This window comes from Apodemus sylvaticus, chromosome 4 (assembly GCF_947179515.1).
Source record: "Apodemus sylvaticus chromosome 4, mApoSyl1.1, whole genome shotgun sequence".
NCBI classification, from domain to species: domain Eukaryota; kingdom Metazoa; phylum Chordata; class Mammalia; order Rodentia; family Muridae; genus Apodemus; species Apodemus sylvaticus.
Window position 1 is genome coordinate 19066184 of NC_067475.1, and position 27385 is coordinate 19093568.

The following is a 27385-nucleotide window of genomic DNA, read 5'->3' on the forward strand; positions in this document are numbered from 1 at the left end:
GAATCTAGCTGCTCCTGTACTACCGAAGAGGTGGCTTCTGTTTTTTCTTTAGATAAAGACCAGTGATTAACCCACATAGGATTATCATTAAGCCATTGAATTTTATCAGCGTGGGATGCAGGCAAGACAGTGGCCATTACTGAAAATGCCCCAGACCTCTAGTGTCAGAGTTAGGCTGGGGGCTTTCAAACCTTTTAATGCCTTGCCCTTCTTTCCCAAGCCCCTGAGCGGGCAAAGATCCTTGCTCTAACTTTTGCCTAGAGACAATTTCAATAGGACTACACACAATCAGATTCATTTGTGATAAAAGGTCTCTCCCCCAAAGGGCAGTAGGCAAGTTTTGCATAACATAAGGCTGGATTTGTCCTGAATTTCCCTCTTTATCTTTCCAAGTTAGAAGTCTTGCGCTCTGTTTTGGATTATTAGCATATCCAATACCTTGGAGATGTGTGTCTCCGTCAAAGGCCAGCTGGATGGCCAGTCTTGTCCTTTAATAATTGTTACATCAGCTCCTGTATCTATTAATCCTTCAAAACCCTTTCCTTCAATTGTTAATTTAAGGTTAGGTCTCTTATTAGTAATGGATTGAACCCAATACACTCCGGAGGAGCCAAAGCCCTCCTGTCCTCTTATATCTTTAACGAATTTGGAAGGCAGTGGATGTAAAGGAACCAAAACAAGTTGAGCAATTCTTTGGTTAGCAGGTATCGTTATGACACCATGAAGGGAAGTAGCCATAATTTTTATTTCTCCCTCATAGTCACTGTCTATAACACCTGGATAAATCTGCAGTCCCTTAACAGTAGAACTGCTTCGTCCTGGAAGTAATCCCCAAGTTCCTGCAGGTAAAGGTCCAAAAACTCCTGTAGGCAGAATCTGGACACCCATTTCTGGGGTTAATACAACATAGAAGGTACTGCTGAGGTCCAGTCCAGCTTCCTGGTGTTGCTCTGATAAGTTCAAAGATAGATTTTCCTGACTTGGCAGCAGCTGCATTACCCCATAAACTGTCTGCCCTGGTTGAATCAGGGCCCGGGGTTGGCCCCTTCTCCCATTTCCTGACACCGATTGGCCTTGAATATCAGTCTTAGATTTGCATCTTCTAACCCAATGGTTTGTTGCCTACACTTAGGACAGATTCCTGGGGAGCAAACTGATTGCCCGCTTATAGCACCCCTGTTGTTAGGGCAATCACTTTTAAAATGACCCAGACTACCACATTTAAAACACTTTTTATTCCCTCGTCTCTGGGAAAGTATTCCCTGGATGGTAGTTCCCTGCAAAGCTGCGGCCATTGCTAGACCCTGATTATACGAGGGGCCAATTTCAGAACAGAGCCGGATATAACCAGCCAAGCCTGTCTTCCCCCTGTGAAGTCTGATGGCCTCACAGCAGGCTGCATTAGCATTCTCATAAGCTAACTGAGTGACCAACGGATTTTCTGCCTGAGAATTTCCAAAAATTCTATTAGCCGTTTTCAATAATCTGTCCACAAAATCCTGAAAAAGGTCATCAGGAGCCTGTCTGACACCTGTTAAGCTTCCACTAAGATCTCCCTTCGATGGTAAAAGATTCCAAGCACGGTGGGCAGCCATCGCAATCTGTGCATACACTGTGATAGGAAACCCAATCTGATTAGTATTCCCTTCATATACCCCTTCTCCCAGTAACATATCAGCATTCCATTCTGGATGGCCTGCCTGAGTATTTACGGTGGCAGTTCTTTTACTAGCCTCACGCCACTCAGAACTCTAAAGCAAAAATTCTCCTCCTGACAAAGTAGCCTTACACAAAGGTCTCCAATCTTGTGGAGTTAAATTCGACTCTATCACAGTATCCAATAAAGCTTGTGTAAAAGGAGCTGTAGGGCCATACTGAGCCACAGCTGCCTTTAATTCTTTTATCACTTTGAATTCCAATGTCTGATATTGTCTAATCCTATTCTCTTGGTCTTTGATCTCAAGGACAGGAAAAGCTAACAGTTCTGATGTATCCTGCCCTTCTCCATGAGCCTGACTTACAGCTCTTTCTAGTGGTGATTGGCTCATCTCAAGATCATTGTTCTCTCTAGTATTTGATACCCTTCTTAGCTCCTGTAATTCATTAGCCAATTTCTGTAACTTAATTTCGAACTCCAACTTTTGTAACTGCATATCTCTCTGGATCTTGTCTCCTGGCACCAAAGTCATAGGCTGAGCAGAGGGCACAGTAGGGGCCCATTCTTCCCCATGAGATTCAGCTGTTCTCTTTTTAGGATGAGCTACCTTTTCTATAATTAGCTCATCAGCACTATCTCCGTGTTTTTGTAACTTAGAGTGGGGAGGGTCCTTTTTTGCGGAGGTCCTCTCCGGCAGGCTTTCTTCTTGAGATTCCTCAAGTTCTTCTTGCATAATATCTAATTCCTCCAGGGCTCCTTCATCTATAATATCCTTTATAAGTGTCCAGAGGCAGAGGGTAATATTATCTGCCTTGGTTGCCTTTAGCGAATTACCAATTCTTTCCCAGGTTCTCTCGTTTAATGTTCGTTTTTCTTGGAAGCATGGATAGCAAGAATCTATCTGATCTAAGAAATCTTCTAACCTTTCTTTTTCAAACCCTATCCCTTTCGCCTGAAGCAGCTCCTGAATGCTGCGGGCGCAAGTCTGGCGGGAACTTTCCTGCCCCATCTTTCAATATCTATCCCAAGCAGATACTGTGCCGGGCCAACACTATTCTGCTTGCTTAGCTGTATCCTTCCGCACCCACAACAATAGTTTCAAAGGATACAATTTTACACTAGCACTAGCATTTAACTCCTATAGTTGTTTACTGTGCAGGATACCATCTTCTTTCCGTTTTTTCTGCGAAGCTTCGCCAGATAGGGTCACCTCAGGAAATTCTCCTGTATCAGGTCAGTCCGTGTTCAAGGCGCCAATATGTGGCTGCCCGTGGCCACAGGTGAACTGGAGACCTGGAAGAGAATTCTGGGGATAAATGGGGAGGCGACGAAAGAGAAATGAGTCAGGATGACATTTGCTGATCAAGACTGATTTTTACTAATATTTAGTCAATATATACAATATATAGCCTTTAAAGTAAAACCCTGCCCCACCCCCCCACGACTTTAAGGAGATGGCCAAGAACTCGTTGGCTTCTCTTCTCAGCGGGTCACCTGCTGGGATTAAAGGACTTCATGTCTCACAGGTCTCTGCAAGTTTCCAGGTGAGACTGCCCTGAGGCAGCCTTGGTTTCCAGGTGAAAACAGCTGTATTATTCTCAGAGGAACAAAGGTCAGAGATAACACAAGCCGAAGGCTGGGTGCTGGTGGCCAAGAACATCGCAGCTGATGGGATAGGCTGAGAAGTCCAGCTCAATGCTGTGGGGGAAGGGACAATAGTGAAAACTATTTTCAATAATAAAAGATCTTCTTACAGAATCACCATTTCTGACCTCAAGCTATACTACAGAGCAATTGTGATAAAAACTGTATGGTATTGGTAGAGTGATGTGCAGGTAGATCCATGGAATAGAATTGAAGACCCAGAAATAAACATATACACTAATGGCCACTTGATCTTTGACAAAGGAGCTAAAACCATCCAGTGGAATAAAAAGACATTTTTAACAAATGGTTCAACCGGCAGTCAGCATGTAGAGGAAAGCAAAGCATTCCACTCTTACCTCATTGTACAAAGCTCAAGACCAAGTGCATCAAGGACCTCCACATAAAACCAGATGCACCTAAATAAAAACAATTTCCAACTTTGTAACTTCCTCTTGTACAAGTACTTATTTACCACTTAACTTTTACCACAGAATCTACTTTTTTCTCTTCTTTTCAAAAGTTAAGGCATGATGTGGTCAAAAGAACACCAGGTTGTAACCACTAAGATTGTAATGTCCTTTTGTGCTGGAATGTCATAGATGCTGTCACTTAACCATATTCCTCCTTTTTATTTTCATACATGAGACAGATGAGGACACAGCAGATGAAGGATGCTGAAAACTAACTGAATCTGCCCTGCTTACACACACTGTTCCTCCCCATTAGTTGATGCAGTGCATGCACAAGGCAAAGCCAGGTAGATGATCACATCTGTCAGGGCTGCTGGTGACTAGGCGTCTCTGTCCAGTGTTAGCTTCTATGCTGGCAGATCCTGGGACAGCTTTGCAGTCATAATCCTTTAGTGTGGCCTCTGCTTGTCTGAATGATCAATGTTATTGGGTATTTATTTTCTCCTTGTTGTGTATGTGTCTGATTATAACAGCCACTCGATGAATGTCTGATCTTTTCCACACTAAGCTCTCTCAGGCTTCTCTCAGCTCTCCAGGAAAGAAACTATTTTACTAAAGAGTGCATTTCTTTTTGGTTCAGAAATGTGTACACAATATTTTTTAATTTTTTATTAAATATATTCTTTATTTACATTTCAAATGTTGTCCCATTTCCTGATTCCCCCCCCCCCAAATATCCAATAAGCCATCTTTCCCTCCCCAATCATCCCTCCCTGCTTCTCTGTCCTGGTATTTCTCAATACTGTGGCATCATGTCTTTCCAGGACCAAAGGCCTCTCCTCCCTTTGGTCTCTAACATTCCCATCCTCTGCTGTCTATGTGTCTGGAGCCATGGTTAACTCCATGTGTAATCTTTGGTTGATGGTTTTGTCCCTGGGAGCTCTGGGAGTACTGGGTGACTCATATTGTTGTTCTTCCTGTGGCACTGCAAACCCCTTCAGTTACTTGGGTCTTTCTCTAGCTTCCCCATGACAGACCCCGTGCTGAGGGACTCTTAGCCAGTTCAACGGCTGGCTGAGAGTGTTCCCCCCTGTATTTGTCATGCCCTAGGAGAGCCTCCCAGGTGATAGCTATATCTAGCTCTGGTCAGCCAGCACTTGTGGGCATCCACAATTGTGTCTAAGTGTTGTAACTGTATATAGGATGGATTCATGGGCAGGGTAGTTTCTGGATGGTCTTTCCATCAGACTCTGCTCTACCATTTGTCTCTGTATCTCCTTTTTTGGTTATTTTTGTCCTCTTTCTACAAAGGACCCAAAGATCCATACTTTGCTCTTCCTTCTTCTTGGGCAACATTTGATATGTAAAATGTGTCTTGGATATTCCAAGATTCTGGGCTAATATCCACTTATCAGTGAGTGCATACCATGAGTATGCTTCTGTGAGTGGGTTACCTCACTGAGGATGCTATTTTCCATTTCCATCCCTTTGTCTAAGAATTTCAAGAATTCATTGTTTTTAATGTCTGAATAGTACTCCATTGTGTAAATATACTACAGTTTCTGTATTGATTCCTCTGTTGAGGTACATCTGTGTTCTTTCCAGCTTCTGGCTATTATGAATATGGCCACTATGAACAGAGTGGAGCATGTGTCCTTATTACATGATGGAGCATCCTCTGTGTATATGCCTAGGAGTTGTATAGCACGGTCCTCCAGTAGTATTATGCCCAGTTGTGTGTATAAATTATTATGTAATTTTGATGTAGGTTTTTTAACTTTTGTCATTTAATAAAAATGATATATGAAGATAAAAGAAGAAACTAATAGAAAAGAAAGTAGGAAGGTGCCTGGAGCATATCAGTACAGGGGAAAGTTTACTAAAAGGACCACCAATAATTTATGCCTTAAGATAAAAAAATTGCAAATGGGACCTCATAAAATTGTAAAGCTTCTATAAGGCAAAAGACACTGTCAGTAGGACAAAATGACAACCAGCAGATTGAGAAAATATCTTTACCAATCCTGTATCTGATAGAGGACTAATATCCAATATATACAAAGAACTCAAGAAGTTAGACTCCAGAGAATCAAATAACCCTTTTTAAAAATCGGTTTCTGAGCTAAACAAAGAATTCTCACCTGAGGAATAGTGAATTGCTGATAAGTGCCTAAAGAAATGTTCAACATCTTTAGTCATTAGGAAATGTCAATCAGAACAACCCTGAGATTCCACCTCACACCAGTCAAAATGGGTAAGATTAAAAACCTCAGGTAATAGCCAATGCTGGAGAGGATTTGGAGAAAGAGGAACACTCCTCTATTACTGGTGGGATTGCAAGCTGATAAAGCCATTCTAGAAATCATTATGCAATTCCTCAGAAAATTGGACATAGTACCACCTGAGGACCCAGGTATACCACTCCTGGGCATATACCCTGAAGATGTTCCATGTAATTAAGACACATGCTCCACTATGTTCATAGCAGCCATATTTATAATAGCCAGAAGCTGGAAACAACCCAGATATTCCTTAAGAGAGGAATGGATACAGAATTGTGCTACATTTACACAATTTAGTTCTGCCCACTTATTTTATGAAATTCTTAGGCAAATGTAAGGAACTATAAAATATCATCCTAAGTGAGAGGTAACCCAATCACAAAAAAACACACATAGTTGGCACTCAGTGGTAAGGAGATATTAGCCCAGAAAATCGGAATACCCAAGATATAATTCACAGACCACATGAATCCCAAGAAGAAAGAAGAACAAAGTATGAATACTTTGGTCCTTCTTAGAATAGAAAATATCCATGGGAGGAGATACAGAGACAAAGTGTGGAGCAGATAATGAGGGAAAGGCCATCCAAGACTGCCCCACCTGGGGATCCATTCCTTATACAGTTATCAAACCAAGACACTATTTTGGATGCCAACAAGTGCTTGTTGAAAGGAGCCTGATGTAGCTGTTTAAATAGAGGCCCTACCAGTGGTGACAAAAAGAAAGGGGGGAATACTCTCAGCCAACCATTGTATTGAGCACATGGTCCCTAATGGAGGAGCTAGAGAAAGGACCCATGAGCTGAAGGGTTTTACAGTCCCATAGGAGGAACTACAAGATGAACCAACCAGTACCCCCAGAGCTCCCAGAGACTAAACCACCAACCAAAGAGTACACATGGAGCTACCCATGGCTCTAGCCATATATGTAGCAGAGGATGGCCTTGTAAGACATTGATGAGAGGATAGGTAGGCCCTTGGTCCTGTGAAGGCTAGTCACACCAATGTAGGAGAATACCACGGCAGGGAAGCAGGAGTATGTTGGTAAGTGATCAGGAGGAGGAGAGATTGGATAGGAGGTTTTTGGAGGGGAAATGAAGAAATAGGATAACATTTGAAATGGAAATAAAGAAAATATGTAATGAAAAATAAAATAAAATAAAATAAAATAAAATAAAATAAAATAAAATAAAATAAAAAGAGAAAATTGACTTGTATTTCAGGCAAGTTACAAGTTTTACCAACAAAATATCCTTTCCTTAAAATATAGAAAATAACATTATTTTATTATTAGGAAGCAGAACTGAGTGTGTGCTGGCAGGACTCCCACAAGTAACAAGAATATAGATGATACTTCCCACTGTCCATCCAAGCAGAAAGGATCATTTTATCAGCAACATTCCTATCTGACATGTGTCATGCTACCTCAGATGCAAAGAATGTCACAGCTATACCATGAGGATGGGCTCCATCAAAAATGGATGGGTGTGATGTGACCATGACACTCACAAGCTCAAAGCACCCACAATTGCCAACATAGAGTCAAGAAAAGATTGGGCTCATAGATGATCAGGTAGAGGATGGGATCCCCCAGGGCAATCCTCATTCTGGAAACCTATTGGCAGTTGAGAGATGCTGGAGAGAAAGGCCTTGTCTTCAGTCATGTAGCTACTGCTGGGTTACTCATGCTTCTGTGGGAACTTCCCTGTTCTTGGACACTTAAGTGACCCCAGTCAAACCCCAGTGGGACATAAAGCAGAACCAAAAACTTAACAGGAGACATTAAAATGGGAAGTAGTCTTTGAGGGGACGGAAGAGCACAAAAGATGGTGGAGGGATGCATATGAGCAAAATGTACTATATAGTTGTATGATATTGTCAAGCAATAAACTTAAAAAACAAACAAAAAAAAAAAACCAGAGAAGTTGACCAAAATGGGCTCTTGCATGACAAACTTAACTGTTCCTTTTTTTTTTTTTTTTGAGAGTCTTTGTATTAGGAAGTACTGCACTGTTGTTTGCTGATCTGAAACCAGAACAGTGATTACTAAGGCATTGTGCGTACCCTGGGGAGTGGTGGGAGCAGATGGTAATTGGCATGTATGCTCTCACACACAGTGAACCTCACACACTGATACTAATATATTTAGTACTAATATACCTTTATATATTCAAAATAAAAACAACATATCTGAAAATACGATGGAGAGAGGGAGAGACAGAGACAGAGAGAGAGAGAGACAAAGAGAATGAAAACTTATGATTATAGACAGGACAGATTTGTGGGTGAAACTTCTAGATGACAGTATCAAGCTCTTCCTGAATTATGTTTATAAAGGACAAACATGCTGAGTCAGCAAACAAGGCTGGATTTTTGTTTCCACTCAGACTGAACTCAGAGCACAGTCATAACAATCCCCAGCTTCAAAATGGGATGCCAAGTGTAGTACAAATGCTATTTCTGACTCAGTACAAGATCATTAGGACTGCTGAGACATCCAATCTATTGGAATGAACAACTGCTACATCCTTGGTCTTCCCTCAGGAAATATGATTGTTGCACTGCCTCAAGGCAGATGTCTTGGTAATCACAATGTGTTCATATGTCATTACTCTAGGACCCAAACATTGTTATTTATTTATTTATTTATTTATTTATTTATTTATTTATTTATTTATTATCTGTAAGTATACTGTAGCTGTCTTCAGACACTCCAGAAGAGGAAGTCAGATCTCACTACAGATGGTTGTGAGCCACCATGGGATTGCTGGGATTTGAACTCAGGACCTTTGGAAGAGCAGACAGAGCTCTTAACCCCTGATCCATCTCTCCAGCCCCACAAATAAGACCTTTGAGCTTAAAAACAGAAACTTGTTTTTCATTTGCCCTTAAATTCTACAAGGTTCACAAACATTCAAGCATGCAAGTAATTTTGGGTTATCTAATACAGACATATTTTACTGTTCTAAAACAACCTATTTCCCAGCATTTGATCAGTTTCTAAGAAACTTAGGTCTGCTTTCATTTTCAGTAATATTATCTCTTTCCCCTTACATGTCCTGTTTCACTTCATGGGATGTTGTTTTTCTCTCTTTCTGTCTTTCACAGTATAGAGTAGAGGAGCAGTGGCTCCATTCAAGTACATTTCCAATTCTGGATCCCATGAAGTTGCTTGATGTTGTAGCTCTTGGACACCACAAAGTCTTCACTCACACTGTCTCTGAATCGCCTTCCTCCTTGAACAGATATGATAATGAATAACTCATGAAGCAGTCCTGTGAGCTTTATCAATACAAGTACAAATATGACAGAAAGACAATTGAGGCATACGCTGTACATGATCATTTACTGGCTGAATTGAGGAACTTCTGTGAAGTGGTAAATGGTATAGGATTTAGAATTTTCAGGTTTTCTTTTTCTTAAAGCTGTCCTCTGTGGGAGGAATTGTTTTCAAATTCATATTATTACATTTTTATTATTTTTTTTTGCCTAAACATACAAAACAATTGATTTGTTCAACGTTTTCATAAATGTTTATCACTGTATATGCTCTAGTTTGCTTTTCTATTGCTGTGATGAAACACAGAACAAAAGCAACTTGGGGAAGCAAAGATTTATTTCATCTCACAGATTATGGTCCTGTTTTTCAGGGAAGTCAGTGGGAAGTCAAGGCAGGAACTGAAACAAAGACCATGAAGGAATGCTTCTTAATGTCTTGCTCTCCTTGTTTGCTTGGACTATTCCTACACAGGCCAGGCTCATTTGCCTAAGGATGACACTGCTCACAGTGGGCTGGCCCTTCCTCTATTTATCATAAAGCAAGACATTGTCCCACAAACCAATATGATAGAATCATTTCCGCAATTGAGACTCCTGCCTCTCAGGTATGTGTAGATGTGTGTCAAGTTAGCAAAAGTTATGACAGTGTTTTTCCCCCACATTTATCCCTTGTCCAATCTATTTCTTCTTAGAGGTGGTCCCTTTTCTTTTTTCTTTTTGTTTGTTTGGTTTTTTTTTTGTTTTTTTTTTTTTTTTTTTTTTTTTCAAGACAGGGTTTCTCTGTGTAGCCTTGGCGGTCCTGGAACTCACTTTGTAGACCAGGCTGGCCTTGAACTCAGAAATCCACCTGCCTGTGCCTCCCAAGTGCTGGGATTAAAGGTGTGCACCACCATGCCCGGCTTTCTTTTTTCTTTTTAAGATTGTCTTTAACTCTTTATTTTATATATGATGAGTACATTGTAGCTATCTTCAGACATAGGAGAAGTAGGCATGGGATCCCATCATATATGGTTATGAGCCACTATGTGGTTGGTGTGAATTGAACTCTCGACCTCTGGAAAAGCAGTCAATGCTCTTAACCCCTGAGCCATCTCTCAACCAGGTCCCTGTTCTTTTCTTAAATTGTTCCTTTTTGTTGACTCTGCTCTCTTCCCCCCTCTCTCTGTATCTGTCTCTCTGGCTCTGGCTCTCTCTGTCTCTTTCTGTCTTCCCCATATTTTTCTTTGTGTGCATTCATGTATACATGTCTTAATAAACCCATATTTCAAACGAACATGCAATATCTGTCCATCTTTTGACCCTTGTGTTAGCAGAGCTTGCTTCCTTTCCCACAGCAATGTACTTTCTTCTTCCCATTTCTACTCCTCCCCACCTTACTTCTACAATAAGCATGCTGTATCTCTCTACATACAATGCCCATGCATCTCACGGATGTGCAAGTGGGAAGTATCTCAATTATCATCTATTAGTAATCCAATATCAACTTTTAGGACATGGGTTAGGTTTGAAGGATTCAGAATTATATAACCTTGGGTATTGACTTGGAGAGCTTATGGCCTTAGATGGATGAACATGAAAGATAAATGTGAGAGAAAACATTAGAGATCTGTCTTATTTCATGTAACATGATATGTTATAGCTCCATACATTCTCATAAAACCCTACCTTGTGTATGCACCATCTCTTTTACCTTTCATCTGTTGGAGATCATCTCAGCTGCTTCCATAACTTGAGTAGTGTGACTAGAACATCAATAAACATAGGTGTATAAGTAACTCTGTGGTTGGGTACATATAACAACTCAGGCATATTATAATTTAGAGTCAATGTAGAAGTAGGAAATGAATGCAATGATGGATAAGGAAAACAAAGAAAATATAATAGAAATAAACAATCTTAACAGAAACAAAGAACAATGTTCTGAAGGGGGAAAGAATTAGAGAGAAAAAATGATGGTTCAGCAACCAAAATATCTCTCCACAGCACCAGATAACTTCAGGATATAATTTCCATAATTAAAACAAAACAATAAAAAAAGTAAAACCAAAAGTTTACTGGAAGGATACTGACAAAAGGAGACACAGGTGGGTAAGGGAGAAATAAGATGAAGGAATAGAGTACTCTACTGGTTTTCTAGGGTGTCAAGTGTTTGGGAAACTCTTGTCTTTCCTTTGATTTAGGGTGGTGTTGAGCCTGTGATGAGTTCCTACAAACAGCTGAGAATGCTGATTTCATCTTAATACTTTTCTCTAAGGGAAATCTTCTAATCAGATTTTTCTTATTGACCCTATTATTTTAATTAATATTTACATTTATTTGTGGCAAGAATATTATTTGTGAAAATCAGGTGGTGTGAAAAGCCCATGCATCTCACAAATGTGAAAGTGGGAACTATCTTAATTATCATCTATTAATTATCCAATATCAACATTTAGGACATGGTTTAGGTTTGAAGGATTCAGAATTTCATAAACTGGGGTATTTACTCAGAGAGCTTATAGCCTTAGATAGAGAAACATGAGTAATTAAGCCCATTGTGAGTATAGTATTCAAAGCAACTGAACCCAAAATAATATCAGATAAGACAGTCTCATTCCTGAGTTCTCAAATTGTCTCACAAACATGGGCTGTACTTTATGGCTACCCGCCTCCAGTGCCCCCTTTCTTATAACTCCTCAAATGCAAAATCAGGATAAACCTTGTAATAACCTGTTAAAAAACATTCTCCTTGGGCATACCGAGTTGTTCTAATTTCACTCCCTTTCTTATTTTTTTTTTACTGAATGTCTTCTTCATTTACATTGCTGATGGTAAAACTTTCCCCAATTTACCCCCTCCCAAAAGACGCCCTCCCCAAAGATTCCCAACCCCTCCTCCCACCCCCTGCCTCCATATACATGTTCCTCTAACTGTATATGCCCCTCTACCCTATACACTCCACCTCACCCCCCACTCCCTGTCGGTTTCCCTGTGTTGGGGCCTCTATTGAGTCTTTACCTGACCAAGGACCATTCCTCCCACTGATGCCCAACAAGGCATTCCTCTACCACAATTTGGCTGGAACCATGTGTACCATGTTAATGGTTCAGTCCCTGGAAGTCTTGGGTGTCCAGCTGGCCAAAGTCATTGTTCTTCCCATGGGGCTGTAAACCCCTTCAGTTCCTCTAGACTACCCTCCAGATCTTCCTTTGAGGACCCCAAGCCCAATCCAATAGTTGGTTGCTAGTTTCTGGAAAGAACCCAGATGTCCCTCAACAGAGGAATGGATACATAAACTGTGGTATATATACACAATGGAGTACTATTCAGCTATTAAAAACAATGAATTCATGAAATTCTTAGGCAAATGTATGGAACTAGAAAGTGTCATCCTCAGTGAGGAAACCCAGTCACAAAAGAACGCACATGGTATGCACTCACTAATAAGCGGATGCTAGTCCAAAAGCTCAAAATAAACAAGTTACAACCCACCCAGCACAGGAAGCTCAAGAAAAAGAGAACTTAAGTGAGGGTGCTATAGTTCCTCTGAGAAAGGGAACATAATATTCACAGGAGCAATAAGGGAGGCAATGTGTGGAGCAGAGACTGAAGTAAATGCCACGCAGAGACTGCCCTACCTCTATAAACAGTCACCAAACCCTGACACTAGACAAGAAGCATATACCAAAAGGAGCATGCTATGGCTGTCTCCAGAGGGGCCCTGCCAGAACCCTACAAATACAGAGGCAGAAACTAGCACTCCCTTCTTTATAACTGTGCTTGCAGAAATAGCTCTAATTTAACTTCCTGAGCAGAAAATTTTTGCTAATGCTATGTATCTAACAGGAAATTGGAGGGATAAAGTGATAAAGCACCAGGTACAGAAGGCATCCATCAGAGCATCCTGATTCAGAGGAGAGAACATGTGCCTTTTTCACTTCCTAAGTTCCACCCAAAGGTAAGGATTTTTGCTCCAGATGAGACAGGGCTAGAGACCAGCTGTGAGAAAGGCTTGTAGGATACTGATGAATACTTGTAAAGAAATGCTCCACAGGAGGCTGCTCTTGCTCAGGAGCCTTTAGTATGCAGAGTTTGTGTGTGTATGTGTGTGTGGGGGAATGTATGTTGTCAGATCCATTGTTTTTGCTGTGCCCAATTAATAGGTATCAGGCAGTGGAGTCCACAGAAGTTGGGGGGTGGGTTGGTTCACCATTAACTATACTTTAAATAATCTTTGCTGCTCTAAGATTCTCACACAAACTAACTCACACAGTTGCCAGTTTATACACCTCTTGAAAAATGAGGTTTGTACCCCTCCAGCAACTTGGAACATGTCAAAATAGATACTCATCCCACTAACAGCTCAGAAGGTTATATATTTTTCTACAGATACCTTTTCTGGGTCATCATTATTGATTTCTTCCTGTTTTGTGGGGATACAAGTCCAGGAAAAATAAAAACTACCAGGATTCCAGAGATAGCTCAGTGCTTAAAAGGACTCTCAGGTTTGGTTCCAGGCCCCCAAGTTGGGTAGTTCATACCTGTTGCAGCTCCAGCTCCAGGTGATTTGACAAGTTCTTCTGTCCTTTGTGGGCACCACAAATGTATGGTAAACCCACATACACAGAACTTAAATAACTGTAAAAAGAGCAAACTCTCACCTTGTTAGCTTCCTGGGTCCATTGTTGTTCATAGGGAAAGGTTCTGATCCAGAAGCATGACAGAGTCTCTGCCCTGTTCCCTGAAGATACAGATAGCAGGGCAAGGCAGGCCTGGCACTCTGCTGTATTCATGTGAAGCAAGCCAAAAATGACAAATACTAAAGCAAACGCAAGTCACTCTTTGTCATTCATTTTCTTTATGATAACTCTTCTGACTGGGGAGAGAGACAATTTCAAAGTCGGCTTAATTTGAATTTCTCTGCAGGCTAAGGATTTTGAACACGTTCAAAATTATTATTTTTATAATAATAATTATTATTATCATTATTATTATTCTAATTTGTGTTTCTTTTGAGACTTGACTATTCAGTTCATTGGTCTATTGATGGATCTACAGTTTTATTTTGTGTTTGTGTGTGTTTATTTTTTATGGTGTTTATTTTACTGGATATTATGCTCTAAGGCATAGCTGGCAATGATCTTTCTCCCATTCTGAAAGCTGTGTATTCACTGTTACTTGTCTCTGTCATTGTGCAAAGTTGTTTTAGTTTTGTTGTATTCCCATTTGGGATTCTTGTGGTTAATTTTCACACAATTAGGGTTTTATTTGGACAGGCTGTACAAGTTCAGCATTTTTTTTTTGTTTTAAAGGTGATTTTTTTGGTTATTTTCATGTTCATGTGCATATTTATGTATGTAGGACACATATATATACACACATATATATGTACATATGTGTGTGTGTACATGTGTGTGTACATGTGTGTGCATGCTTGAATAAACTAGAAGGGGTCTTTGGATGCCCTGGAGCTGACAAAGCACAAGATTGTGAGTTGCCTGATATGGATGCTGGGGAGTCAACCCAAAACTCCTGAAGAGTAACAAATTTCTTAACCCCTGAGCCATTGTCTAGTGTTGAAGCATTGGGGTTTAGTTTGTTTGAGTTTTCCATTGTTGTGTATGCTTTGTCCATTCATTCAGTCTGTGTTTCTTAACTTGCAGACCAAGAACATTTTCATTTAATGTCATAGGTTTTGCTGTTAGTCATGATTCTATTTCCTGTTCTGGTTCATGACAGCTCTTTTGTCCTCCCACAGAGATGGGTGTTCAAGGTTGTGTAAGAAGAGATAAAGGTAAAAGCTTCATCTCTTCCTGCTCCTCCTCTCCTCTTCTCTTATTCCTTGGCTAGTATTCCTTTAAGAATTTTCAGTTCCTCTAGCTTATTTGCAATGAATTACTTGAACTTTTGTTTGTCTTGAAATGTTCCTATTTTCAACTGGGTTTAATAGATATATTGATGGCTGTAGCACTTTCAGCTGTCCATTATTTACTTTCAAAGGATGAAATACATTCACTTCATACTTTCCTAGGTTTGAGAGTTGCTCACCACAGATCTGATATCATTCTGATGTGCTGGTGCCATGCATCAGTTGAAAGTCTGTGGCTTTTCTGCTCCCACTTTAAATTTTGATGTGAGTCTTCTGATGATTTGCTCCACTTGGCATAATATTCAGAGCTAAAGTTACTGCAGCACTAACTGTGGTGATTTGATAACTTTCCCAGTGTTCCTTCCAGGACAAGACACTGTGTTCACTGTGCTCTTGACTACAGGGATTTCTCAGGGCCCTGGATGGTGAAAATATAATGTATTCAAGTAGTTAAAAAAAAAACAACAACAACAGTGAATGAGTTAAAGGATTGGAATTAATGCAGTAGAGATAAGTATAAAGTAATGGGTTACACATACTGAAAGCAGAGGGAAAGCATTCTGCATTATAATTTGAGAATGAAAGAAAAGATGCAAATTTTTTTTCCAAAATACAAGTTACAGCACATACACACTGAGGGGCAGAAGATAATGAAGTAAAATAATTGCAAAGAAACATATCTATTATCTTTTATACCTGTATATATGGATAGAAGATTTTTAAAAAAAAGAATAACAAATTAGTAATTAAAAAGTATAAGCACAAATGAAAAATCTAATTAAAAAAGGGGGGGGCGACATTCTCAGTCAAGGTTTCTGATTGGAGGCAGCCCATAACAAAAGACACTGTCATCTCAATTAAAGGCTTCTGATTGGAGGACAGCCAATTATCCTGGTTTTGCTCAGTTCTGTCTATCAGGAATCTACTGTAGCAAGTTCTGTCTCTAACTTTCTCATGTGTTTCTCTTATGTAACTTGGGTGGAGGATGTTGAAGATCCCCTAGCTCTGAACTTCTAAACCACACTTCTGCTTCTAGATTCACTGTCTCTGTGAATTACAATTTATTACTCCAATTCAACTCACAGCATGTTCCACAATCCATTGAAGGATTCTAGAGACCCATTACCAGACTTGAGTTGCTTCCTCCACCCTGTGGCTAGTAGTCCATTACTTTTATACTGATGTCACACCAGTTTCTAGGGTTGGTCAACATTTTCCTACAGCTCCAACATGTCTTTTGCTGCAGGCCAACTTCAGAGACAAGGAACAGGTATGGTAGTGTCATTCTAGCTCCAGTGTCTCTCTTGTCTCTCCAGATTCTCTCCAGGACACACATCTGTCAAGGAGGACGGCGCCTGAGAGGCTGTTCCTCTGCTGCCATTGCACTAAGGAATTACATTTTAACTCTGGTAGTAGCTTGAGCCACATTACATCTATCTACAGGAGACTCTAAGGCCAAGTCTCATCTTCTGTTTACCTAGTATGGCAGAGTATCAATTCTGTGACCTTCCTGCCCAATGAACAAGAATAATTGATATATTCAAAACAGATAATGGACAAATATCAGACAAACAAAAGTAAGTGGTATTCTACAAGAGGACTGATTTCTAAAATGACCAAAGAATGGCCAAGAATAAAATCCTCCTGAAGATGCCAGGAAGATAGACATCTGATGGTTAGTGAAAGATCCTGACTTCAATCACACAGCAAGAAAAACATTAATAGAATGCTGATAAAATGAAGTTGGGGATCTATGACATGCAGGTTCGCTAGGATATTATAAAAATATTTCAGTTCTGGTTTCTATCATTTTGCTGTGTTTACAGAACATTTCCCACTTATCTTTTCCTGCAAATATAAAGCTACTCTGTAAATGGCCTCAGAAATCCACAGGTCGGGCCCAGTGTGCCTCATCTAGAACTCGGTTGAGCAGTTAGTGGTCAACCAGGAAGCTCTGGAGATCCTGCATGCTATTGAAAACTCTGTGGTTGTGGTAGCAATAGTGGGCTTGTACTGCAAAGGCAAATCGTATCTGATGAGTAAGCTGGCTGGAAAGCAGAAGGGTGAGTGCTATCAGCAAAACTCTGCTCAGTCCACCCTCCCATGTCCACTGTCAGCATCCAGCAAGCAAATGTGAGGAGAAAAAGTCAGAGACACAGGTGATGAGGGATACTTTGTGTCCATTAGTGGGCTTGCTTTTCTAAATTTGTCTTCTCAATACTTCCTCCCACAATGCCATCACATGTTTTAAAGTTATAAGACTGTCTTAGTTGAAGAAATAATACATTAATAGAAACAGTCAATTTACTTTATGATTAATTACAGAAGATTTGTTAGACTATTCATCTAGGAGAAGCAAGAGACCACTGATATCTCAGGTGGAAATAAATGACAATCAGCATTGGATGTTCTGCCTTTCCTGATTCTGGTTTGTAATCAAAACCAATACTTATAACTGGTTGTTCTCCTGTAAATGGTAAATATGTTCATTCCAATGAGATTTCAGGAAGCATGTGCTGTTTATCTCTCCATCTCATCCCCACTCTGCAGGCTTCTCCCTGGGTTCCACTATGCAGTCTCACACAAAGGGCATCTGGATGTGGTGAATGCCTAATCCCTAGAAGCCAGAACACACCCTGGTTCTGCTTGACAAGGAGGGCCTGGAAGACATAGAGAAGGTACAACACAATCCTTCAACTTTACGCATGGTGCATCAATAGCCCACACCCAATCTTCATTTATAGTTCTGAAGCATCAAATTAGTGTATCACTTACCTGACATAGGAACACAAGGGTTGACAAGAGTTGACACTAAAGTCAACTGGTTTACAGAGAATCAGTCTTTATAAGAATAACTGACAATTTTTTTTTTGCCATTTTTCTTTTATATCATCACACCACATTTTTTCAGGCTTTTAATGGTGTCTCTTAATTTAAATATACATTTTATGAACATGCCTAAGTGTGAGCCTATGGAAATGATAAGAATTGTAACTTCTTGATATCACTGTTAGTGAGAGGAAAATAATATAAAATTTATGTTTTACATACAGTAGAGGACAGTCAGGTCTGGGTTTACTCAGAGATGATGGCCCTAACCCTCAAGAGACTAGAGGCCCCAGGGTGTTTAGAGGTCAGGTGGGGTGGGGTTGGGAAGGAGGTAGGGGACGTGTAATAGTCAAAGGGTGTACTGGCATGAGGGTATAAAATATTTAGTGTAAAAAATTAATTAAAAAAATCTTATGTTTTAGGTTGTTTTCCGTTTCCATGAAGAGACACCATAACCAGGGCAACTATTATTTTTTTAAAGTCTTAAGCAATCATTCTTCTGTCTCAGGGGCTTAGTCTATTATCTCCAAGGTAGAGAAGATGACAGTAGGAATGACAGTTATGGTGCTAGAACAGCAGCTGAAAGATACATCCTGATCTGTAAGCAGTAGAAGAGAAAAGAGATGGGAGAAAAAGCAAAAAAAAGAGGGGTAGGGGAGATGCAGAGAGACTGGCACTGGCATAGGCTTTTGAAACCTTAAATCCTATCCCTAATGACATACTTTCTTCTGTGAGACCACACCTACTAATTGTTCTAATTCTTCCAAAATTTTCCAATTCATTCATGATGACAAAGCATTTAAAAATATAAGCCTATGGGGGCCATTCTCATGCAATCCACCAATATTTGCAAATTTCATGGAAGATCACATCACTATTCTTCCCAATATGAGACAAACAAAACTCTTATTTAAAGACCTTATTTTCCCTAGTGCTAAAATGACTTTTACTATAACATGTCCTGTGAATGAAGCCCTGAATGCCAGGATAGATTTTAGTAACTGACCAACATTATGACATATAAGTGTGACATCCTTCATGATCTCACGTACATGGATACACATTGTTGTGTTTGAATTACACAGCATGATTTGAAGATTCATAAAATCATTGTACAGGTAGAAAATTGGTATGTAGTAGAAATGACTAACCTTTGATGTCATAGCTGATGGGGTAGATACAAAGGCCATCTTTGCCTACTTGAGTTGATGGAAAGTCTCTTAGACACTCCTCATCATTCACTGGACTACAAGATGACAACCAGAACAACTGCTGGATCTTTGACTTGGCAGTTCTCAGCAGCACCTTCATCTACAACAGCACAGGAACCATCAACCAGTAGGCCATGGACCAGCTGCTGTATCCTTTTGGTGTGCCCTAGGATAGTCCGAAACCTCGAAAAAACAGCATCATTATAACATCAGGTACACAGGCAGACAAGGACCTTAGTATTTTAAGTCCATCATTAAGAAATCCCCTAATACTCCTCATGTGAGTTGGCCTCACTTTCTAGAACCAATTCAAATGTCTTACAATATACATTGTCATAGAGTGGTACACTACTGAAAGCATCCCTATCTTGATCAATATCCTGTATTTACACAAATCCTTAATATGAATCAGAATCCATGTTCTCAGTAATCAGTAATATCATTATCTCTAAATGTTAGTAATATCCTGACAGCCCACTGAATGCAATCAGTAATATTTATACTGCAAACCCATCAAGGGATCCTAAACCTAGAAGGAACAGCTCCATCATTTCATCAGGTGAACCAGCAGGTCAGGCCATTCTCTTTCAACCACCACAATTGAAATAGCAAATCTAAGGGATTTGGGAAATCCTTTTATCTTTACCACGTTCACCTCAGTTCCACCACGAGTTCAAGCTTTCCTGGCCTATGTGTCCTTTCAACAGAGTCACAGACTGCTCAGAAAAATCCATTTCTGGCTTAGTATCAAACATCTTTCAAATCTTCAACATCAGTTAAAACTATGTCCCTGCAAATCACCAGTCCTGCCAGCATCTGTAAGTGCTACCATCTGTAACTGCACTGTTAATGTATTGGAGGAAATGCCTCCTGCTAATCTCTCAGGTGCTTGGAGGTACTGTTTGTTTGAGTTTATCTTACCATGACATTTTTCCTGTTATAGAACTGTAGAAGATACAGGTATGCTTTTTATTTTGATCGTGCTGCATGCTGTGATTCTTATGCCAATAAAAAGAAGAAAAGACATTCTGAAGCATGGGCTATCAGAATACAGCAACTTCCTAATCTTTTTACAAACATCCACCGGACACAATATTTTTTGACCAAAAGGCAATCATCTATACCTGATGTTCCTGACCGCTCCCCTTCTCGCACTGTTTTCATCCTCTTACATTGTGTAGATCATTATCAAACTGTACTAAACTTCAATGAACTTAATTTCAAATATTGAAATCAAGTAACTCCTTATCCAGTGGACCATTGTAATGTTTTCTTGGCAGATGCCATGAGTCTCTTTCTCCTTTCTGCTTAATTTGGCTCTTAGCTCTAGAGTTTCTAAGTTATCCAGTATTCTACCAGCAAGCCTTTCCTGTTTTTAGTCTCTTCTTGTGTCTTCTTAATGTATGACTCTAGTCACTGTGCCTCTGATAGCCAGTTTTACTTTGTCTCTAGGGAGTGTCTTTGTGCCTCAAGGACTTCTGGAGCACCTATGTGTCAGCTATCATCAAGTATCTATCTGTAGTTACAGCCACATTCAGCCTTTCACATTTAGCTGCTGATGGAACACCACATGTAGGTATCTTAAAGACAATTTAAATCAAAATTCACAAAATCTCTCCTTCCTCCGTGTTTCTAATTACATTAAAATTTACCATCTTTGCAAGATTGCTCAGATTAAAACATAGAAATCACTCAATAAAAACATTTCCTATACACAAGAAGTTATTATTCTATTATTGTCAGCTCCCTAAGCAAAGCTATTTCCCTACAATGACATATTCCCTATGTTGTGTGTAAATTTCAAAACATGATAACCCCTTTCCCAGGAGGCTGGGACCCTGAAACTGCTGGCTACACTCTAGCCTTTCCCAGTTCCCTTTTGTTCCTCCAGGGTTAACTTTACCAAGCTGTCACTACCAAGAAGGCTTCTCTCTCTACTCACCTTTGCAAAATCAAAAACACTCAGATAGCTTTATTACTTTAGAATTTTCCTACTTGCACAATTGATGGATTCAAATACTTCTTGCTTGGAAACATGTATGCTTAATAATTTTTTATTTTCATCTCTCCTCCTGCCCTAAGCTTAATGGCTCATATCAGCTACCCTCTGCTAGCTGTATGATCTTTAGAATTGATGTACTTTATATCTTCTCTACATAAAGTGCCTTCTATTTAGTGCAAATCAAGCTGTAGTTTAGGGTCTGTCTAACTTAATGTCCTACATCTATATCTTTTGGAAGTTCTGCCCCACCACACTATCAAGCATGAATTTTACTCAATATTCAACCATATTTTCCAGTTTAAGTGTTTACAAGTGATGTAAACTTTATTCGGAATACTTTTCTGTTATACCTTCCATGTTTGGACTATTGATAACCTAGAATCTCACAGAGCACATGTAGCCCTTTGAAGAATTCGATTTGTAAGCTCTCAAGTGAGATCCACACATTGACTCACTATGGCTTGGGCTAGTTTATTTTTCTGCATCATTATTTTTAGCAATATTTGAGAATTTTTTGAATATTATTCATTCGCTTATGGACTGTCTCATTAAGTGTGATATGAACCCTAGTGTTGACATTCTTTTGCTTATTCGAAAAGTTTGTCCCAGGGAAAGGGCTTTTTCCATAGAAGACATAAAGTACATATTTGAGACCAAGTAAATTCTGAAAATGAATAAGCTAACAAAGGTTTGAGGGGTAGTTGTGGGATCCACAGCAAAAAAATGATGCTTTCCCACTAGTTTTCTTAACTGAGCATGCCAGCTATGTGACAGAACTGACTGATCTAATCAAATCAAAGTCATCCCCCCCCACCGCCCTGCATCAGAGTGATAGAGATGACTCAGCTAATGTTTTAAGCTTCTTTCACGTCTTTGTGTGGACTCTGAGAGTTTTTTCTCTGGAACAGGAAGTTAATGGAAGAGCTATCACTCTTGATGAGTACCTGGAGAGTTCACTGGTTTGGAGACCAAGTAAACAGGCACAATGGAAGTTTGGTTATCATGGTAATGATAGAGTAAGTATCATTTCTGCATTCCTGGTAAAATTCTTGACCCTGTAATTATGCTTTCCTCAGTGCTGCTATGGGAAATGAAAACACAGTTTGGCTGAGTTTCAACTGTACTATCTACAGATTTTGAGGAAGGCCTGATTTTTCTTATTCATTTTGTTTTTGTTTTGCTCATTCCACATTAGTTATTTCCCCCTTGCCATGGGAAAGTTATATACTTAAAAGGGTCATATATTTTAAAGAATTTATTTGGAGTTTACTGCATCTAATTTATCCTGCCTCAAGGAACTGATGAAAAAACTAAAAGATTTAATGAGCCACAACTGTGTATCAGGAAGTTCTTCCCAAAAATAAATTGTTTCATCTTCAACAGGCCTGGTGACAAGAAGCAACTCCCCAAACTAGAGTTTATGAGGGAGAAGGAGCTGAATAAAGAATTTGTAGAAGTTGCAAATTTTGCCTTGTACTTCTTAAGCAATTCTGGTGTCAAAACTCTCTGTGGTGGCATCACAGTCGAGGGGAAATGTAAGTCATTCCTTCTACCTCTTATCTGGTCTTCTGCTCATTGTAGAATACTGACAAACCACTTCAAACCAGACTGAATACCATTTGTTCTTGTTAAAAATGTAGTGCATGTCTCTCATGGCAAAGTTTTCTTGGGAAGTAAATATATTTCTCACAATCTCATATTTGTAATAGCAAAGAGGAGGGGAAATCACCCAAATACAATGTAACCTGAGAAAAAAATGTCCACTTGCTCATGGTTCCCTACTATTGATGAGGTTAACTGAAAGTCACAAAAGATCAAATACTACATTGGACTAATGCAACAGAGAAACACCTAAGGCAGGGCCTGACTTCCTAATTCAGGAAAGTAAAAGTTATGTGACAGAAAGAAGAGAGTGCATGAGAGGTGTGGAGTCATGATGCAGTGGTGATGTCCTGATAGAGCAGAACATGATGGTAGGAATTTACAACTGGTTCCAAGCGTTGTAGGCAAGTCTTTAATTTATAGACATGTAACACTTGAGGAGAATTAAGTGGTCATTGGGTTAGAACAAACTTATGGCAGTAAAAACTGTCAAGGTGACATGGAAGCTAATATATTTTGATGCCATATATAAAAGTTTCCATTATAATAAAATATTAGCATGGTAGGTCCAAGAAGGAACTACAAATATGCCACCTCAGACTGAAGCTCTTCATTCTTTTGTTGTATTATTTATTGAGAAAGTAATGTTTTGAGGAAAACGTAGGTTTTGAAGTGGGTGAAATTATTTGCATTTGGATAATTTAATGTGGATTTCCCCCTGATATTTGTAATAGAGTACACCATGGAGTTAGATAGATTCCTGGCCAGGGATTTTGAGACATTAGAGTGATTTACTAGCCTTCATCAAGTTGTTGGTTTGATCCCAGCACCACATAAACTGGTACAGATGTGAAAACTTGTAATCTTGGTTTTTCAGGAGTAGCTGGAGGAGGATAAAAAATACAAATTCATCGTTGGCTATATGTCAAAGTTAAGGGATGTCTGAGAGATTTCATACTATTTCAATAAAAGCACAAAAAAACAAATAAATGAACACACAGAAAAAGTGTAAAAAATGTAATTTTGAAAGAAAGCAAAAAAGAAAATTTATGATTCATGTCAAATGTAGAAACAGAAAATGAAGTGTAGGACTTACTTATACAGAACTGTTGAGAGGAAGGATGTGGCACCTACTCTGACTTGCCTGAGAGTTTGTACCTGGGATGTGGTGCTTTCAGTCTTACAAAGAGCAAAGATACAAGAAAATCTGAATGCCTTGTTCTTTCTATAGCATTCTTGGAAGAAAAAACTGGATAGACCCATTAAAGACTGTAGAAACAGTGCTAGTAACAAGCAGCATTTAAAGAAAATAATTAAGTAAATAAAATACAGGATGGAAGGAAGGAAGGAAAGAAAGACATGAGGGAGGGAGGGACAGGGAGGAGGGAAGGAAGGAACAAAGCAAGGCAGGAAGAAATGAATGAAGTGAGGAAGGAAGGAAGGAAAGAAGGAATGCAGGAACAAAGAAAAGAAGGAAGGAAGGAAAACAGGAAGGAAGTAAGGAAAGGTAAAGAAAGGAAGGAAGGGAAGGAAGAAAGAACAGAAACAAAATCCACCCAACCACACCAAAAGAGGAAGAGGAAAAAGATGATGACAAGCTTTCTCTTTGGCCATTTAATGAGAGAGAAAAGAAAGGTAATGAGAAGAAATTGTTAAAAAAAAAAAAGAGGGGGGTAAAATAAGGAGACACAGGGTCCCAGGACATCCAAACCCTGTCCTAAGCAATTCAATACAGAATCCATTTCTGGGATAAATGTAGAGGTTTTAAAACTGGCCTTTGATCTCTGTATCGCCAGGTTAAGACATTTATCCCTTTGGTGCTCTTTCTCAGAAAATTATGAAAACTATGTACTCTGTCCAGCAACCAAGTCATTTTGAAATTCCTTTATATAGGTCTAAAAATGCTAGTGGAGAACTATGTTGGTGCCATCTGAAGTGGAGAACCTCCCTGAATGGAGAGTGCTATCCTGAGTTTGGCTCAGATAGAGAACTCATCTGCCTTGCAAAAGACCATCACCTACTATGAAGAAAAGATGAATCAGAATGTCCAGATGCTCATTGTTACCCTAAAGGACCTGCTGGATTGGCACAGGACCTGTGAAAGTGAGGCCACTGAGGTCTTCATGAATAATTCTTTCAAGGATGTAGACCTAAAGTTCCAGAAGAAATTAGAGGTAGGTGTGGCACTCAACATCTTGAGAGTCAGGAAAATGTGTGTCTTTTTGAGGAGAAAATTGCCTTTAGTCTCCAGGACTGGTATACACAGTGATGTGCACAGATTTACATTGACTACTGAAAAATCATATTCTGCTGAACTTTGATTTAAAAAAATTTAGCCATATTCATTTTAAGTTGAGTGGTACAATCAACAATGTATCTCAAGAGGATGCAGCATTGGGTTCACAAGGTCAAGGCTTGACTATGTTGTGAATAGAGACCCTGTGCTCCATACTCCCCACCCTCAATCCAAGGGCAATGACATACAATCCTCCAGTTGCACAGTATCATTCACAAACCTTATTACATTCTCATCCCCTTACTGCTCTGTTTCCTGACCACCGCTGCTCTTTAAGTCTGCTTATTGCTAAATGAAGCCCATTTCACGTTATGTCTATTAAACTGTAAATCTGAATTGCAGATTCTTCTCAGGTGTTTTCTTGGATTTCTGTGACAGTATCCTCAACTAACCTATCAAGGATTATTAATTTCTCAAGTACTAAATAGAGTAATTGAAATTTCTACATGCAACATGCCTTTTTGCATCAGATTGTATGATATAATATTCATCTCTTGATTATTTTATATTTAATGGGACCAGTATAATTTTTGTTTCTAACACACCCAGAATGCTCTCATCTCTGGAAGCATCTTAAAGCATAGAGTCAGTCCCAAATCTTTGCACAAAATGGTTAAATGCTCACATTGACATTAACATCTTGTGTTCTGGGCATTCCTCTACATGAATACTAAGTCTCCATGGCTGCTAAAAAATTGCTTGAGCAATGAAGATGCCACTTGCTTCAATATGTTTGTCTTCTGTCTTGGTTACTACAACTGTGACATGTACTAATTCCATTGATTGAATGCCTGCCCTGATCCTGATTCAGGAAGCAACCATTCATTTTGTTTGAGCATTCTTTCATGTGAGTCCTCACTGCACAGCTCAGAGATAAGGCAAAAACAAACAGGCAAGCTGGTGCTGATTTTATAGAACACTGTTTTACATAAGTCAGCAGATGTAAGAACTGGACCTGGGAGCTCTGGGTTACTGGTATTTAGAACTGTCAGGCTTCATTTCTTATGCTGAAGAAAGCAATGTGTGTGTGTGTGTGTGTGTGTGTGTGTGTGTGTGAGAGAGAGAGAGAGAGAGAGAGAGAGAGAGAGAGAGAGAGAGAGAGAGAGAGTCTGTGATAGTCTGAGGAACCTGGAATGCAGTCTGTGTTTATTTTCCATCTCCATTCATTTTAGGAACAGGAAAAACTTCTCCAGGATGGATTCAAGAATGAGAGCAAGAAACTATATGAAGAGTAGAGGAAATCAAGAACATGTTATCTTCACAGTGTAAAGTTCTTTAAAACTCAAACAGACTAATGTTCTCTACCCTGGTTCCACTCAATAGGAGCAAACTTCAGGGACCACTTTGGATTGTGAAGCAGCTTGGCAATGAACTAGGCTTGAAGACATGACACTTTATTGGGAAGAACTTAGAAATAAAGATAGCAAAGTGGAGTTAACATGTAAAAAGAAAGCTTGGCTTATGAAATAAATAATTCAGTTCTTATTTGTGTTAGAACTAAAGATTCATATGATCTTTAATTGGGTCTTATATTTGAAATTATAACCATGGACTCTGTATACATACTAAATTGTATCCTTGGGATTTGTTTTTACCACACAGTGATATGGCAGCTGCCTTTGGGTAGACCTTTTTGTATCACATACACACTCTTCTGGATATTCTTAGTCATATGCTCTTAACTAATTCAAAAATTTAGCTTTGCCCCAAGCTGAGATTGGCATGTTGTAAACATGTTGAAAATCTGAATATAACCATATGATACAGCTCCTTGGGTCTCATGCTGTCTTCAGACTTTGGTTCCTAGGATAGACAATGGGCAGTGCTCAGTGTGGGAAGGCTGTGTGGCTGCTGGATGAGCAGAGAAGTCCATTGGAGAGTGGGAGAAAAACCCCTCCAGGCAGAATGCAGCTGTGAGTGGGAGTTGCCCCTCCCCTTTAGAGAAATTCTTGCTGTTTCATGCTTCAGCTTTCTGTTTCCTTCTGAATTTCTCTTTATAATTTTTAAAAACAATATATCCTTCGAAGAGTTTTAGAATGACTTCCACAATCACGGAATGGAGAACTCAAAATAATTTCTTTCTGTTCTTCAGAAGTTCATGACCACAGTTCCACCCCTTCGAAAACCAAGCTTCATTTTTATATGACTTTTGCTACTATGACATAATTTGCAAGTCTCTAAATAAAGGCATTCAACAATGTAGAGAAGCATGGCTCAGTGAAAGCTGTTACTGAAAATGATCAAGCTGCCTTAATTGTTTCAAGTGCATGATATACATTGTTCATGATGTAATAAGATCCTCCCCTAAATTTCTGTAAGAGGG

The 27385-nt window shown here is 39.4% G+C and overlaps 2 long non-coding RNA genes across 7 annotated transcripts; one reads left to right on the top strand and one right to left on the bottom strand.

The window, feature by feature from the left end:
* Positions 1 to 3096: 3096 nt before the first annotated feature.
* Positions 3097 to 14122, bottom strand: LOC127682618 (uncharacterized). Its single transcript, XR_007977405.1, has 3 exons — positions 13915 to 14122; positions 10940 to 11016; positions 3097 to 3355 (listed from the first exon to the last, which is right to left on the bottom strand). It is a non-coding gene; the product is annotated as an uncharacterized LOC127682618 (long non-coding RNA).
* LOC127682617 (uncharacterized) lies at positions 12784 to 27269 on the top strand. Of its 6 annotated transcripts, none has more exons than XR_007977399.1 (9): positions 12785 to 13211; positions 15012 to 15047; positions 17673 to 17800; positions 18374 to 19375; positions 20615 to 20734; positions 22073 to 22180; positions 22548 to 22699; positions 24660 to 24940; positions 26235 to 27269. It is a non-coding gene; the product is annotated as an uncharacterized LOC127682617 (long non-coding RNA). The 6 variants fall into 6 exon arrangements; XR_007977402.1 differs by having other exon boundaries at positions 12792 to 13211; positions 19117 to 19375; XR_007977401.1 differs by lacking the exon at positions 22548 to 22699 and having other exon boundaries at positions 12784 to 13211.
* Positions 27270 to 27385: the final 116 nt, after the last annotated feature.